This window comes from Canis aureus, chromosome 17, assembly GCF_053574225.1.
Source record: "Canis aureus isolate CA01 chromosome 17, VMU_Caureus_v.1.0, whole genome shotgun sequence".
Lineage (NCBI taxonomy): Eukaryota > Metazoa > Chordata > Mammalia > Carnivora > Canidae > Canis > Canis aureus.
Window position 1 is genome coordinate 54,518,972 of NC_135627.1, and position 18,185 is coordinate 54,537,156.

Consider the following 18,185-nt stretch of genomic DNA (forward strand, 5'->3'; position numbering starts at 1 on the left):
AAAGCTTCTGGGATAAGTAAATGATTTCATGTCTCTAGAGTATAAGGCAAGTAACTAGTTCCTTACTCACAATAGGACTCACTAATTTAGTCTACTACCCCCTCTCTCTCAAAAAGGCTGTATATTCACAAATTATATTAGAATTTTAAAAATTGCTATAAGATCTTTGGCATTCGGAGAATTAATGTGCAGTTTTGACTATTGCTAAATAATTCCAATGGGGTCCACAGAATGTAATAGTTTGAATTTTGTTGAGGTACACAATTGAGTCCTACACACTGAGATGGGGCTAGTTGGCAGGAGTGAGTCACATTCCTCAGATGGAGCCTATCCAGTGACAAACATCCGCATCTCAGCTTGACTCTACGGTTCTTAGCTTATCCCCACATCGATGCACCTTCTGTGAAGCAAGAAAGTCTGTATTTTATGGAGAGTGCCCATGCTAAACAAAGAAACGGAAAACAAAAATGGACAATTAAAACCAACCAGTGAATAGGAAGTGTTAGTGGAGCACCTGGGTAGCTCAGTTGATTAAAATTCTGACTCTATTTAAGCTCAGGTCATGATCTCACAGTTGTGGGATTGAGCCTGTGTCTGTCTCTGTGCAAGTGCTGAGGTTGCTTGAGATTCTCTCTCTCCCCCCCTCTGCTTCTCCCTTTGCTCACTTATGCTCTCTCTTTCATAAATCAATCAGTCAATGAATCAATCAATCTTTAAAAAACAGTGTTGGCATGGTGTGAAGAGAAAGTTAACCAATCTAGGAAATAGATGATGCTTACACAAAGAACTAGATGTTTGGGATAAATTATGAAGAGGGAGTGCTACATTGGCAGTGGCTGGGATCCATGATATGAGTATTTTTACCATGTGCTCTATAAAGAAATAAGAAAAAGCAATTCACAAACTATTTCAATGAATTTTCCAGACAGAATTAATACTGTTAGCTTTATAAATGAGTCTAGTCTTCTATTTATAGAAGAATAAACATCTTAACGGATCAATTAAAAGTTTTTAGTGATACTTGACTGAACTTTACAGGAGAAATTCTATACTATAAATGGAATCTGTGATTTGAGGAGTTTGTAAATATCTCAGGACGTATATATTAAGAGTCAGGATCTGCTGTGATTATTTTTACTACTACCACATAGTTCGGGTAAATTGTAAAATGCAAATTGTTAACTACCAGGATGGTAATCAAATCACATTGTAAAGAGAGAATTTGCATCTTTAATTTCCTATTTTACACTAAGGCTATGGCATTTGCCAATAGATGGTCAGCACCATGTACACAAAGGTTCATGCTACCAAATACACAGACAAATAAGACATGGGTCCTGACTCTGTGATGCAAATATAACCCTGAGAATTGGGAGGGTAAATTATCTTGGGAAAGAATGTTGGGATCTAAGACTGGCAGAAAGCCATAATATTGGTGCATTTAAATAGCTATTAATCCCCTGGTAATCATCCAGGGAGAAAAAAGGGAGATATCATTTATTATGATCCTGAAAGCACAGAGCTGGCTCTAAGAAGTCTGACATATCCCAGCTGTGATCAGCAAATCTCAGCACTTTGGATCTCTGTGAAGTCACTTAACTTTGATTGGATACTCCCTGTGGTAGGTAGAGCTAACACATCTAAAGATAGATATATATTTCCATGAAAAGTGATTTTTACACTCACATCTATAGAAAATAGCAGTCTCATTTTCATAAGGCTCCAAGCAGTCTCAACACTGTGTTCCTTTCATTTGAACTTTGTAGTCCTTGTAGGAACAATGATCCCACATTCCATTATTGTTTGAAGAGTCCAAGTTGAATTCCGTAGACCAGTTAGGCTATATTGCAAAAAGACTCATATTTCCTGGGGCAGGTTAAGGGAAGTCAACCACAAGATTGATTAAAATTCAGCTGGGCACTAAGTTCTTCATATTATTTTCGGAAATCCTAATTTAAAATGCAAATACTCCAGGGAGGGTAATACATTAAAAGGCATTAGGGAGTAAAGCTATCAAGAGAGCTGTTAAGGCCTATTACTGTCCTACTTCTAATGACTTCCACAGAATGTCACTCATTCTTAGAAATCTTTTCAAGAACTCACTTGGAAGTCTTATCAGAGATTTCCTGGTCTCCTGAGAGGAGGTTTCACTGTTATTGCTCCAGTGAGGTGGAGAAGGAAAGTATAGTGTGGTCTTAATTAAAAAAGGGAAATAAACTTTTGTTGAATGTCTCCCATATACTGGGCTCTGTTCTATGTGTTTAGAATATGCCATTTCATCAAATCTTTCTTCAATGCCGTTATGCCATTAATCATCATTTTATGGATGGGAAGCTGAGGCTATGGAAGGTTAAGGAACTGTAATGAGCTAGTAAGTAGAAGATCTTGGAGTCAAGCTTGACTTACCTCATTTCAAAGCCCAGTAACCCAAGAAAAAGAGGAATCTTACCCATGGAATTTATTCTATAGCATTTTGGTTCTCTTCCTCACCACCCAGAGCTACTTGATTCTGACTTACTTTATAGAGGAGTTTAGAGGCTCCTTCAAGAGGAGAAATGTAGAGTAAAATGTGAAAACATTGACTATTATGAGATCTATTCTAAGAGGGACTAAGGTAGTGATGGAAAAAAAAGGCCATTTCCAACGTTCTGTTCTGAAGAAGTACCTCATTTCTTTATTTTTAGAATGTTTAAAAAATTATCAGAAAGTTGAACATATCTTATCATATGTCCTGCACCCCTAAGTATTTGATGAATTGAAAACTTATGTCCACAAAAATCGTGCACACAAATATTTACAGCAGACTTGATTGCCAAAATTAGAAACACCCAAGATATAGATGATTTGACAGATGGAATGGGTAAACAAATTGTGGTATATCCAAATGATGAATTATTATTTAACAATAATTTTTTAAAAGGCTATCAAGACATGAAAATACATGGAAGGAATTTAGCACATAGTGCAAGTGAAAGAAGCCAGTCTGAAAAGCTATATATATATATATTATATGATTCAAATTATATGACATTCTGAAAAAGGCAAAACTATAGAGAGAATAAAAAACATCAGAGACTGCCAGAAGTTTGAGGTGGGGGAAGAAGGGAGGAGGTAAAGAGGTGGCAAATGGCAAACTATTCTGTGTGATATTGCAATGATGGATATATGACCTTATGCATATGTCAAAACTATAAAGAGCACTTGGTTGGCTCAGTTGTTAGAGTGTGTGACTCCTGATCCCAGAGTCATGAGTTCGAGTCCCACATTGGACATGGAGCCTACCTAAAATGCTACTTAGGATACCATTATGGGAAAATACCATAGTTTATCTATGTGATTGCTGATGAAGATTTGGGTTGTTCCCACTGTTTTTCTTTAGTGAATAAATTTGCTATGAACATTCTCATATGCATCTTTTAGTGAATGTATGCATCCATTTCTCTTGAGTACATGTATACCTAGGTGTGGTATGACTGTGTTATAGATACTGAAACAATTTTCCAAAGTGGTTATACAATTAAAATTTATACTAGAGGGATCCCTGGGTGGTGCAGCGGTTTGGAGCCCGCCTTTGGCCCAGGGCACGATCCTGGAGACCCGGGATCGAATCCCATGTCGGGCTCCCGGTGCATGGAGCCTGCTTCTCCCTCTGCCTGTGTCTCTGCCTCTCTCTCTCTCTCTCTGTGACTATCATAAATAAATAAAAATTAAAAAAATTTATACTGGAGACATATGAAGGTTCCAGTTGCCCCCCCTTCATCACCAGCTTTTGCTAATACCTGTCTTTCCAATGTCAGACATTCTGGGGAGTGCACAGTGGTATTCTGGTTTTAATTTGTATTTGCCTAATGAGTAATGAAATTGAGTATTTTCCCCAAAATAATTATTGCACATTTGGATACCCACATTAATAAGTTTTTGCTGAAGTCTTTTTCCCATAAAGTTTAGACTGTCTACCTTTACAATTGATTCGTAGTTACTTATATTTCTAAGTTCAATCCCTTTGTCAGATATTTGTGTTGTAAATATCTTCTTTCAGTCTGTGACTTGCCTTTTAAGTCTTTGGTTAATAGAAGTTCTTAATTGTGATAAAATTTAATTTATCAATCTTTTGTTTTACAATTAGTGCTTTTTATACTACTTAAATCTAACACCAAGTTTACAAATCCATTATTATGTTCTCTTCTGAAAGGTTTATTTTTTACTTTTAGCTCTATAATCCATATCTAATTAACTTTTGTATATTCTGTGAGGTAAGGGCCATAGTTCATACCATGCAAATGGATATTCAATGAATTCAGCAATATTTGTTGAAAATTTCCATCCTTTTCCCCTAAATTATATTACTGCTTCTGTTGTAAATCAGATGATTGTACATGTATAGATCTTTTTCTTTATTCAACTTTGTTTCATTGCTTTGTCTATCCTTATGCCAGTAGTACACTACCTTAATTATGAAGCTTTTTAAAAAAGATTTATTTATTTATTTATTTATTCATTTGTTTATTTATTTATGAGAGACATGGGGGGGGGGGAGAGGGAGAGAGACAGAGACACAGACACAGACATATACACAGGCAGAGGGTGAAGCAGGCCCCATACAGGGAGACTGATGTGGGACTCGATCCCAGGTCTCCAGGATCAGGCCCTGGGCTGAAAGCAGCGCTAAACCGCTGAACCATCTGGCCTTCCCAATTATGAAGCTTTATAAGAAGTATTTATATCATGGGGTGCCTGGGTGGCTCAGTCCATTAAGTGTCTAACTCAATCTCAGCTCATGTCTTGATCTCCAGGTCATTGGGCTGTATGCTGAGCCTACGTTAAAAAAAAAAAATGTATTTCTATCTTGTCTTTGGCTATTCTCAATACATTGCCTTTTCTTATACACATTTTAGAATCAGTTCTAATTTAGTCTTTCTTTATAATTTCTAATTTTTTGTATTTAATTTTACTTTTAATCAAAATTACATACACAGTTTAAATAGCTCTTTAAATCTCAAATTGTTCTATAAGGCTTTCAGTAAAAATCAGTGGTTTTTACTTTGCCTCTTTCTACCCCATTTCAATCCCATTTCAAGAAGCAATCCTTCTCAACTTTTAGTTTTCTTCTGGTATTTAATTTCATATTTCTCAATAATATACTTTTGGTGTTATTACTTGATTTTCAGCATTAGATATTATCCATTAACTTCTTTCTATGGAAGATAATTTTGCTCTCACATTTTCCCAACATAATTTTTTAGATAAGTATTCATGAATTACATAATTATTATCTTATAAATATTATTCACAACATTTTAATACCTTTTTTGTTTTCCCTAGAACAATCACCTCCTTTTCTTCAATTTTAACTTTTATGTACTGTTTACTACCATTAATTCATTCTTGAACTCCTTGCTAGAAATCCAGATCTTCTCTGAATATATTCAGTTACATCAGGTAACCTATCACATTATATTTCTTTCTTTCTTTCTTTCTTTTTTATTCATGAGAGACACACACAGAGACAGAGACGTAGGCAGAGGGAGAAGCAGGCTCTTCGCAGGAGCCCATTGCAGGACTCAATCCCAGACCCCAGGATCATGCTCTGAGCCAAAGGCAGACGCTCAACCACTGAGCCACCCAGGTGTCCCTCTTTTTTTGAATACACATCTCATGTATCCTATCCTCCCCCAAGTCTGGACTGGCTTATCTCTAGTCCTGCCACACAGATGTTGCCAAAGTATCTTCTTTCATTACTATTTTTGAGATTTCCTTTGCCTCTCTCCTATGTTGGACCATATTGTTTTCTAGATCCCATGTCTTTCTTGGTTTCCTCCCTTGTTTTGACAGAGCATATCTTGTAATAGCTTTCTAGGAAAGAGTTCATAGAACATTTTTTTTTTTTTGAGAATTTGCTGTCTTTATTCTAGTCGTATAATTAATGGATCATTTGACCAGGTTGGAGTAAATTCATTTCCCTCAAGAGTTTGAAATATCACTCCATTTTCTAGATTTTGATGTTGCACTTTATATTGCAGTTGCTGTAATAACATGATGTAATAAATGTTAGTTTGATTCCTGATTCTTACATGTTTTTCACTCTTGGAAGGTTTTAGGATTTCCTTTTTGTTCTTCAGTTCCTAAAATTTCCTGCCTAAAGGAATTGATATGGATCTTTGCTCATATATTGTGCTGGGCATTGTGTGGGTCTCTCCTTTTGTGAGATAATTTTTTTTAGTGCTGACACACTTTCAGATTATTTCTGTAATAATTTCTACCCCTTTGTTTTATTTTTTTTTTCTGTTTAAGAATATTCCATTAAAATGATATTGGACCTCTGGACTGATCCTCTAATTTTGTTATCTTTCTTCCTATTTTCTATCTCCTAAACAGATATGTCATACTTTCCACTTGACTTAGTAAATTTTATCTTCTATTCCTTCAATTGAAATGTTTGTTTCTGCTGTGTTCTCCTATTCCCAAGAATTTGTTTTTGCTCAGTAAATGATGCTTTTTTATGGCCTTCTGTTCTTGTTTGGTAGATGCTATATCTTTTTCATTTCTATGAGGATTATGAGGATTAATTAAGTTGTTTGAAGTTTTCTTCTGTTTCATTCAGTATCTCTTTTCTGATTCTTTTTTTGTTTCTTTGTTTTGGTCAATGCCCTTGGGTCAAAAACCCAGTATCATAGTTTTTTTTTTGTTGTTGTTGTTGTTTGTTTGTTTGTTTGTTTTTCATATCCAGGGTTATTATTGGCTGTGTGTGTGTGCTCATATTTTAGGTTCCAAAAAAGGTTGCTTATAAACTCTGAATGAGTGGATGGGCCTTGTTGAGTAGTGGGCTTCACTCTAAAATAATTTGGCTGAGGTGTTTTCTTAGAGGATCCCACGGGTTAATATCAATATGTCTATCTGTTGGCAGGTTCCCTAGAGATGAATCCTCCATTTTTATGCCTGAAGGTTATGAATTCCTGACAGCTTCTGGGACTAAGTGGGAGAAGAGGCTAAGGCAGATGTAGAGGAAGCTTACATCTCAGAAGTTTCACAGTTAATCTATTCTCCCTGGTTTTAGTACAGTTCTTTTGTATTTCATGGCAAGGTGAGGCTGGAGTCTCTCTGGTTTGATTTTCCAGGGAGTGAACCTTTTGTTTTCTTTCATGTTGGAGGAAGAGTTTGGTCGTTTAGCTGAAAAGGCTGGGGGATATCTATAAGGTTGTTTCTTATATGGATTATCAACTAAGATTCTGGCTTTCTTCTTCACTCAAACCTCCACTTTCAGAGGTGATTGATACTCCAAATACTGTGAATTTCTATGGCTTTAGACCATGGATCTACTTGTTTCGAAGTTACCTTGAAGTTTCTCCACCCCAAACCACTTCTGGGCTTTTTCGAGTCTCCTAAGTTAGTAACTACTCATCCATCAGATTTTCAGCTTTCAAAAAATTTTATTGTCATCTCTTTTTCCATTATTTTTACACTTGTGGGTGTATATATTTTAAAACCTTTATTGCCTTCTGAGTGAGATTTCTAGAGGGAAAATAGTAAATACTTGTTCAACCTACATTTTAACTGGAAATGAGTTAGTCAGTATTCAAAAATTGAAAGTCAACACTTGCCTGAAAATTGGGTGACCAGTTTTTGGTGTCTCTGAAAGAGAAGTAAGAACTGCACTCTCCTACTGTTGTTCTAATAGCTAACTGATGATGAAAAATGCCCCTATTGAGCATGTCTCTTTGGTGGATGTGATAGAATGGAATGGGATCCAAGATAGATCATTGCCAATGAGACATTTGGGGGCTGGCTTCTCTGGTCATATTGAGGATCAAATCCCCACAAGAAAGTGGCAACATTATAATGTAAAACTGCTGTTCTGGATTTGTTAGCTTGATTATTACAGGGTGAATACAAAAGAAATAACAGAATATAATAAGTATTGAACACATGGTCTTTATTTAGGAATGATTATTTTATTCATTTGTTGCAAAGATGAGAAACCTAATTTGGAATATCAATTGAACATTCAGATTTTATTTATAGGAAATTCTTCAAGCATATGAGTGTACTTTATTCTCTACTTACAATTGGAGTCTTTGCAGAATTATTTCCATATTTTACTGATAAATGTAACTTGTGTTACAACAAGTCATAGGTGATGATGCTAGATTCCAAAAAATACGCATTCTTGAGAAACTTAACACTAATTTGTGGTAATGTTTTTTTTTTCCACTTTGCTTTGTGTGGCTGGGAAATTAGGCTGCATTTTTTTTTTAAGAAGTGAAATAAATCTTGGCTTAGTAACATGTGGCTCACATGCCATCATTTGTGACTTGCACAGCCTTGTCTTAGATAACTGTTTTATTACCTTCCATCATCATTAATGAAGATTTATTTCCCATCAATAGAGGGTAGACTTTCATTGCCAGGTTTAGGTACTGCTATGATCAGTATTACACTGCCAGAAAAATGAAAAGATAGGAAGAAAAATGAAAAGATAGGAAGAAAAATGAAAAGATAGGAAGAAAATGTGGAAAAGTATGTTTGAGAATAGTAAACTAATAAGGACAGTCATAAAACTCCTATAAGGAGACTTCAGAAACTTGAGATGTTTCAGGCTATCCAAATACATGGAGCTTTTAAAAGTATGGAATGTGGAGAGTAGCTAAATGGGAATTATTTCAGATATATGACCCTGTTTGTAGGAGTTTGTGAGTAAAAAAAGAAAGAAAGAAAGAAACAAAGAAAGAAAGAAAGAAACAAAGAAAGAAAGAAAGAAAGAAAGAAAGAAAGAGAATGGAATTACACTTAATTAGACAGAAGGAGAAAGATGAAAAATGTTGAGTGAATTGGGGAAATACCTGGACCCTGAAGAATGTTTTGGGTGTTGTGTATGTATAGTGAACTTTTTAGTGGATGACAACTAAAGTTGTAGCAGAAAAACTGAAAAAGTGCTATAGAATTTAGAGTGTGGAGCTAATATAATACTTACAAACCTATGACCCATGTAGTTGTATTCCTAAGTACTATAACATTTTCAAAAGCACAGAACAAATAGGCAATCCACACTGTAATGTGTCTCTCAAAAATATTTGAGGAAGTCCAAGTGTGTGATTCAAAGCATTTCTTACTAAAGTCCTTTTCTTTTCTAATTTGCAGCACCCAGCTCCCAGGTGGTTATGTATGCAGGTCAATAGACCCATGTTTGTATTGAGCAAGGTATCTAATAAACAAGAATAGAACCTGTTTGGGGACATTACTAGTAGGATTTTGAGAATGATATTGATATAAATATTGTTCAAGTAGCTTCTACATTGTAGAAGCCTGGACATCCTTTGCTTTGTATCTAACCAACTTTAAGGAAGAGTGAGCCACCTATGTTTCTTGACCTTCTCATGCATAATTCAGAATTCTATTGGTTGTTATGCCATATCCTATATCTTTGGATAGAAGCTTTATTGACATGACTAGGTTGTTACTAAGAGAGCTGTTTTGACCCAAGTCCTTCTTCTTGAATTATTATCTTCTCAAGAGAGAGACTAGATGAAGGAATTAAAGAAGAGAAATAGTTTTTGAAGGAGCCATAAGTCCCTGTTGTGTATGCCCATATAAACCCCAATGCACTGGGAAAAAAAGATCAAATTGTACTTTTTTTTATCAATAAGATGCCTACTACTACTAGTTGAATCATTCAAATCTCTTCTAGAAGCATGTGATTAGAAATATTTCTGTAAAAATAAGTACATTTGAAACAAATCAATTGATTTAATAATTGAGCCTAACTAAATATTATCCTTAATAAGTAATAATTGTGAGAAAAGTTTAAGTTTGCTTATCACAACAAACTAAAGGACAGATCCATTTCATTGAAAAATATTTTCCCAAATCCAATCCCATAAAGTCATACATGATTAAAACATAAAATTTGGATGAGAAGTCCACATCAAAAACTGTCCTTTATTTTGATTTTTCACCCTTGAGAAATTTTAGAGTAGATTTATGACTCTATAAAAATTAGAAGAATAAATATTCATTAAGGGCAAATGATGTACCAGGCTTTGCCTTAAGTCCTATGGGAGGAATAAAGAAGGTCTGGCTTCTTAAAATCTTGTACAGGAAAATTGTATGGACTGAAAGTTTAAATAACATCATAAGACATAAGTAATACTTAAGTCAGCAGTGGAAAAGAACAAACAAGGCCAATTATCAATATAACTCAGACATTAAAATTCCTTTGGAATCAATAATTCAACTATTTGACTAAAGAACAGGATTTTAAAAAAATGTACAGGAGACAAGCCTAGAAAGATAAGTTGGGTTAAAATTATGAGCTGTAGATGCCAGGCTAAGGTTTTAGAACTTGATTTTATAGGGAAATAATTGAAAAGTTTAATTTTAACCTCAAGTGCAGAAATGACAAAATCAAGCAGCATGTTGGGGAGATGAATATCTCAATTATATGCAGACTGAGCAGAGAAACTTCAGACACTGAGATGGACTAAAAAGATACTCCCTTTTTGCAGACTGTTTAGGTCACTCTTTGGATATAAGATGGACCTCCCACCACGCAAAATTTGATTTGAATGTCTAGATTGATGATGCCACACACACACCAAGAGGGTATGAAAAGGTTTACTACTCACATAATGAGGTTTTCTAGAGAGAGCAAGCCACAAGTGGCTTGAGAGAACAGAGAGGGGTGACCACTTGGTTTTTTATAACGGTTGGAGTATATGGCTGGAGTGGGTATTCTCTCCCAAGTGCCGAGGCTTGCATGGTTTGAATTTCCTACTGGTGCCAAAGGAGAAAGCACCTAGACTTTCTTATCAGTTTGTTAAGGTATAGAGCAGAAGGAGGAGAAGAATGATGTGGCTTGACAGATGTCAGCAATCAGAAATCAAAAATAGAGTCAGACTTTTTATTATAGAATGGTAAGAGTGTTAAAGTTCTGAATGAGGATGCTGTTAATATTATAAATATTATAAATGAACTATAAGCCTCCACCTGATAGAACTGGCATTGTGAAGGCAAGTCTCTGGGAGAATGGATTTTATTTTATTTTATTTTTTATTTTTTTTGAGAATGGATTTTAATAAGCATGTGGTTATATAATATTCAATTTACAGGCCAATTGAGAGTTAGGAATGTCGAGGAGGTCTCTGGAGCTTTGAAATAAATATCCCAGCAACCCTTGACCTTTTGTTCATTGCATTTAAAAAAAATATCTAACAGATTACTTATGTTTTAGAGAAAGATTTTTTTAAAAGATGCAAAGCTAAGTGGAGATTGTGTACATCTGAGATCAGAACTGTAGATTCTGTTGTTCAATAAATCAATTTTGCTTTGAGTGCCAGTTACAAATTGTCAATGTGTGTGCGGTAAGAATCATCTAGAAAACTTGTTTAAAATGTCCATTACTGCCTTCAATCCCAGGGATTCTGGATAAAAGGTCTTGGGTAGATCTCAGGAATATGCCTCAAGACAATGTTTCTGATGCAGGGGTTGACATGCCTCACTTGAGAAACATTGCTGCACTGTGTGCCTGGTACTGCACCAGATATTACCAAAGCTTCAGGCAAAGTCTAACACAATCCCAATCAATGACAAATTGACTACTTTGCTGGCTCTTTCCTTGCCTAACCCATTTTTTAACTTCTGGACTTAGGAGGTTTGTAAAGGCAAAAATAAAAGCCAAAACTGCAATTCTGTTTAGTTACTCTTCAGGATTTAGCAGTGCTTGAGTGCTTACTATGACAATGAGCTTTCTATGCTTTTTCTAATTTCACTTTCACAAAGTCAACTAATTACCACCTTTTACAGTAGAAAATTGAGGCTCAGTAAGATTAAACAACTCACTTAAGTAATACAGCCACAGTGGTAAAGCCCGGTTTTAAACCTAGTTTTGTCTAAATCAAACTTATATTATGAACCATGACATCCTGTCACTACAGAAGCCTGGTGCTGGCTCTGCAGCCTCACTTGAGTGATGAATGGGATATCCTGGCACTCAGGGAAGAATTAGGCAGCTGCCCATTTAGTTTTCTTATATATTGACAATAGAATAACAAATGTTGGTCTGATGTTAGAATAGAACTTTCCTCATTGGCTGACATTTCAGCCGTTCCATGGGCTTCTGGAAGACCTGAGATTTGTAGATGGCTTCCCTGTAAACACAGTTTATCTGATTTAGAATAGCACTTTTAGGACCAGGCGTTTTTAAGACACTATGAGTATTTCTGGCTGGAGGAGAGTGAATTGGGGAGAGGGGATATGACTTGGGATTAGGGGATATGTAGGGACCAGATCATACAGGGCTTTTAGGATCACAGTCAGAAATTTAGTCTTTATTTTCAGTACAGTGAGAAACAAATGAAGTATTTTAAATAGGGGAGTCAGTGGTCTTAGTTGTTATCTTTTTTAAAAAGATTTTTATTTGAGAAAAAGAGAGAGGGAGACGGAGAAGCAGATACCTTGATGAGCAGGGAGTCCTGACATGGAACTAGATCCCAGGACCCAAGGTTCATGACCTGAGCCAAAGCCAGAGGCTTAACTGACTGGGCCACCTAGCACTCCTCTCATTTTATATCTTAAAAATAGCCTATTGGTGGCTGTGTAAAGAATGAATGAGAAGGAACAGAGTTGAAGAAAGGAGGTGAGCAAACAAAACTCCATTTGCCTAAGATCATTAGTAATACATTTAGCACAGAGGATTTTTTGGAGGGAATGGGGAGGATAGAAGAAAATGGGTTATGGGCATACTCAGAAGACCATTTCTTTTTTTTTTTTTTTCAGACCATTTCTAATTAAATATTTCAGGGAACATTTTTCTTCTCTCACATCTCTCTACTTGATTTTGATTGCCTCTCTTCCTTCTTGGTGCTTCACCTTTTTGCCTCCTGCCTACCCTTTCCTGAATATTTGCCCACCTCTCTCCCTCTGTGTCTGTCTTCACTCCTTTCTTTTTTTCTTCACTCCTTTCTTATGTAGAGAAGTTTCACTCCTGTCCTACTATCTGCAGGCAAGTTATAACCTGTGTGATTGGTTTAGTAAGCAGGCCGGATGCTAGGGTATGATCCAGAATAACTTTTGCTCCTCTTGCCATTCTATTCAAATGCTATGGTGTGTCCTTCCTTTACCCCTTGATGACAACCACAGATTCCTAAGAAAGGAATAAGATGGGATTCTCTCAGTGATGGTGCAGATCAGCCAGGACTAATGAAAAAGCATGATGTGGAAAGAGAGACCAAGAGGTAAAGGCCACTGAGAGTCACTCAGAAATAAGGGACTAATGGGATGCTCAAAAGACAACATTCTTTCTGCAAGCTAAATGACCAATGAGATGAATCCCTACAAGAGTAGGCACTGCTCAGATTTAATTTCAACAGCTAGAATTGGAGATGCGGATGCTTCATTATTAATGAGGTTGACCTTTATATGTAATCACTTATGGGTATTGATCTGCTAATGATTTTTGATTTGGGAAAACCACTTTCACTATTTACTCTGTTTAGGAGACTTTAATTTCAGGTCTCCTAGGATTAATGAATGAAGATAAGAGCTTAAAGGCGATCAGGATGCCTACAGATCTCTGAGCAGATTCTTTTCTTTCTCTAAGGATGATTCAGAAAACAGGCTGGGCTCTGAGCATGACCACAAGCTGACTGCCTGAGTCAGTAGTTCAGGGTGAGAAGTGAGAACAAGAGTTAGTTTTCTTTAATGTGTGGAAGCATATTCCTGATCTTCCCCGTCCTTGACTGGCTTGGTCACTCATACACTCTTAGGAGCTCCATCAAGTGAGAGGAAGCCTTTGCTGGCTTCTGTCTCATGAAGAGGAGGGGTCTGAGGTGAGGCACAGATGGATTCTTGCAATACAGCCAAACAGTGTGATTCTGAAGATTTAAACAAATCACTTTGTTAACAGTAGAGTGTTATGTAAATGTCACTGGATTTAATTTTAATTTTCTGAGCTGCTGGTTCACAAGACTTAGGACTGTTAATGTAATTGAGCACTTAATTATGTAATAGAGTACATATAATGCAACTTAAGGTCATTGCTTAGAAATGATTGCAATGTATACTTTAAGTGATGATTTCACATCTTTATATATTTGAGCCCTTTGTAAGTATGAGTACCTCATATGTAGGGACATATTTGTATGTATAGTATAATTTTAATCTTGCTATTCGTGAAGAGCAAAGGGACTTGAAAAGCTTTGCAAATAAAAAAATTGCAATCATGGAGTTTTTAAGAGACTGAGTTCGAAATGGAAATAAATACCTTATATTTTCTTCTAATTAGAAAAATTTAAAGGCTTTTAAAAATGTCCAGTAATTCAGACAAGTGTACAGAGAAGATTAACAGTCATCTATAATTCTATAGTAAAGAGATTACTCCTATTAACACATAAACATATGGAATAATGTATAAAACAAATCATGGGCATTTTTCCATTTTAATAAACATAAACCCTACATCATAATTTTTTATAATTTATTTTGAAGTAATTTCAAACCTAAAGTCCACATATTTTCTTTGTCCAGATCCCCCTGTATTAACATTCTGCCACTTTGACTACTCCATTTCTATCTCTATCTATACACACACATATGCACACTCACATACATATATATCTCCATCATCCTTAGTCTTTTTCTGAATCATTTGAGAGAAAGTTGCAAACATGATGCTTCATCATTTCTAGACCCTCCAGTGTGTATTTTCCACCTCCACCCTCAGAAAAGGAAGCTTTCCTATGTTTCCACCATAGAAGCTGCTGAATTAGGAAATTAATATTGGTGCAACACAACTCCTCAAATCATAGACCCCAGTCACATTTCCTCGACTATTCCCAAAAATCTCTATTTTTTTCTTCTGATGCAAGACCCAATCTAGAATTATGTGTGGCATTTAGTTGTTATATCTCTTTAATTTCCTTCTCCCTGGAACATTTCCTCACTCTTTTCCTATATTCTGTGGCCTTGACATTTTAAATTATGTATCTATATTTAATTATGTATTCATTATGTATAATGTCTCTCAACCTGAGTCTGTTCAGTGATCCCTCCTGCCTAGAGTCAGGCCATCCATTCTTGACAGTGATACTCCAGGAATGCTCCTAACAGTGCTCCTCACAGGGCATCCCACAGGAGACAGTGTGATGTTGACCCATCCCACCACAGTGATGTAAACCTTCATCACCTCATGTGACTCAGGCAGACTACTGGCTCCCAAAGATATCCTAGCCCTAATTTTAGGAACCTGTGCATGTGTTGCCTTAAATGGCAAAAAAGACTTTGCAGGTGTATTTAAGGTTAAAGACTTTGAGATGGGAAAATTATTCTGGTGGATGACACATGTGGGTCCATTCTAATCATGAGTTCTTCATAAAGACCAGAGCTTTTATTAAGACTAGAGACAACCAGGGAGGCCGCAGTGTGAGAGAAACTCAATCCACCAGTGTTGGCTATGAAATTGGAGGAAAGAGGCTCTAAGCCAAAGAATGCAGGCAGCCTGTAAAAGCTGAAAAGGCAAAGAAATGGATTGTCTCCTGGCGCCTCCAGAAAGGAACACATCCCAATAAAATCTTGATTTTAGCCCAGTGACATCTCTGTCAGACTTCTGACCTACAGAATTGTAAAGATAATACATTAGTATTCTTTAAGCCACCAAGTTTGTGGTAATTTGTTACAGCGGCAATTGAAAATGAATATACTTTGTCAAAATGTCATTCTTGGTTGAAAGCCACTGATTGAACTTAAATGAGTATATGAGGGCATTACGAGAACCACATAGTTCTCGCAGATTTGATTTTAAGCTTGAGAACAAGGGTTTAGCAATGGTCAGAAACCAAGGGAGCTCTGAAATGCCAAGACATCGGGGAGAGAAAATAGTTAAGTTTCAGTCTCCCATCTTACCCCACCAAAACTTTGCACCATGGGGAATAACAATTTTCCAAAGAATTAGGAAGGAGAATAAAAGTGAAGTTTTACCCCCAGCTTCTCTCACTATGTGTGTATTGCAGATTTCCAGTTTTTAAATGTAGCTCCCAATTTTCTCTTGAACTCAAGTTCCACATTAAAACTCCAGATAAGTAGCAATTCTGATTCCTTTTGAATTCTCCTCCCTTTCTTCCTTCCTTCCCTCCTTTCTTTTCCTTTTCCTTTTAACCCTTCCTTTCCTTTCTTCCTCCCTTCCTCCTTCCCCTTTCCCTTCTTTTTTCCCTCTCTTCTTTCTCTCACCTTTTTTACTTTTTACTTTCTTTTTTGGCTTTCTTACTTTTTTTCTGGTCTCTTCTCAGTCTTTATGGAAAATAATGCACATTCCTGGGAAATTCCCCAGGCATATGTTGCAGATTTTCCTGCCACATCTTGTACTTACTATCCATTCCACCCAAGCCATCCCCCCCCCCACTTCTATGCCTGGCAAACCAGCACTTACCCTTCGCCACCAAGGTTAATTTCTCTGAACTTTCTCTAAGTCCCCCAGGGTACAACACTTTCTTCATAGAGGCATTACTGTACCTTTCCTATTTCTCAGCTCTAGTGCTATGTTGACATTCTTTCTTCTCTTTTTCATTTTATTTTCTCAGACCTTAAACTGCTTTTTGGAAGTTACCTTCAGTGGCTTTTCATTATGTCTGACCCATGGTTGATATTGATTGAGTGGATGAGAGACTGCCAAGGATGCTTTCTGAAATCTGCTAAGGTTGGTATATCCTCCTGGCAATCTGTATATGCAATTCATCATAGGAATTATAAGATGTGTTTCATAGAAGAAGAAAATGTTTTCATTTATGTATACCCTGCCCCAGGCAACAGGTCTAAGCAAAGAGTCACGGAAAACAAAGTGGATGAGAGGGAGGCAGATGATTCTGAAGTTGATTATACTTTTTCTAAAGAATCCCAGTTCTTTGGACAAATACATTTAATATTCCACATGCGCCCCCCACCACCTCCTTTAAGAATCCCTTCTGTAGGGTGGCTGATGCAAGTATGCTGCTAATCTCATTTTTGTTGTTCTGTGGAGGCGTGGGAACAGGGACTGTGAGTCCTCATTCAGATTTTAATGTTGAATGGAACCTTCTGGAAGAATCTGAGCACAGGAATTCTTACAGATAAGGGCTTCAAGAAACATAGTGAAGAGTGGTCACAAGAGCATCAAGGACTTACAAAACTAGAATTAACCTGTTAGTTTAGTGACTACTTATAAAATAAAAACTTTAGAGCTGAAAAGGACTGTCACAAATATTTACAACAGATCTTCAGCCTATCAATTGTAATAAATTACTGATTGACCTTCTTAATGGGCTACCATGTTCCTCTCACCTTGCTTTCCTGGCATTGCCAGCCTGGAAGTTTCCAGCGAATCACTATTTTAACGGATGGAGCAGTGGAGTCCTGCAGCAGCCTGTTCCACCCATGTCTGAGGGTAGATCCAAAAGTTGAAAACACTAGAACCCTAAGGATAGCCCATCCCCATTCTTAAGGTCTTTTATTTACATATTATTTATCCCTTGTTTTATTCCAAAAATTATTTCAGGTTGTCTCTGAAAACATACATATAATGCTGCAGGATAACTGTACAGAAATCAGAGGAAAGGAAAATAAAGTAAAACCAGAGACAAGATTAATACACAAAATACTTGAAATAACAGCCTGAAGTGGGGTTCAGATTTGGCTCTGAGCTTCCTAGCTGTCAAACAAAATGAAACATAATTGATTATAATGTTTATGGTGTCTAAAAATGAAAACAAGTAATTTTTTGAGAGATGCATAGCTCTTCCCAATACTGACAGCTGGCAGAAACATCTCTTGTGACTTCTCAAAGAGATCAACATCTTTAACAGTATTTCTGCAATTAAAAAAATGGCAAGCTTAGAATGACCTCCTCTTATTACCTCCCTGTATGCAAGCCAAAGGCACAATGCAGAAGCATAGTTTGTTTATGAGGAACCAAAAAGCAATGAAATTTAAGGCAATTTTTTTCCTTTGAAACTTTTAGATAGAGGAGGACAGAGTGGACTCTCTAGCTTTACAGTAATGTCCTTTGAGCTATATTTCTTAAAGCTAACCTTTTATTTAAAAAAAATGTTCCATAAAGAATTCACAGTGTATTGTCTGTTTAGAACCCAATCTCCAGGTTACTGATAAGAGAAAGTTTCCTAAATATATTTATGGAATAAACTGAGAGAAGGACAGTTTTGACTTTT

The 18,185-nt window shown here is 36.4% G+C and overlaps 1 protein-coding gene across 3 annotated transcripts in view; it reads left to right on the plus strand.

The window, feature by feature from the left end:
- LACC1 (laccase domain containing 1) overlaps positions 1-18,185 on the plus strand; it is a 181,856-nt gene that overhangs the window by 52,550 nt on the left and 111,121 nt on the right. For all 3 annotated transcript variants that reach the window (XR_013355949.1, XR_013355947.1, XR_013355948.1), the window contains one exon: positions 16,566-16,681. The gene's annotated coding sequence lies outside the window, so the exon portion shown is untranslated. The remainder of the gene's footprint in view (positions 1-16,565; positions 16,682-18,185) is intronic.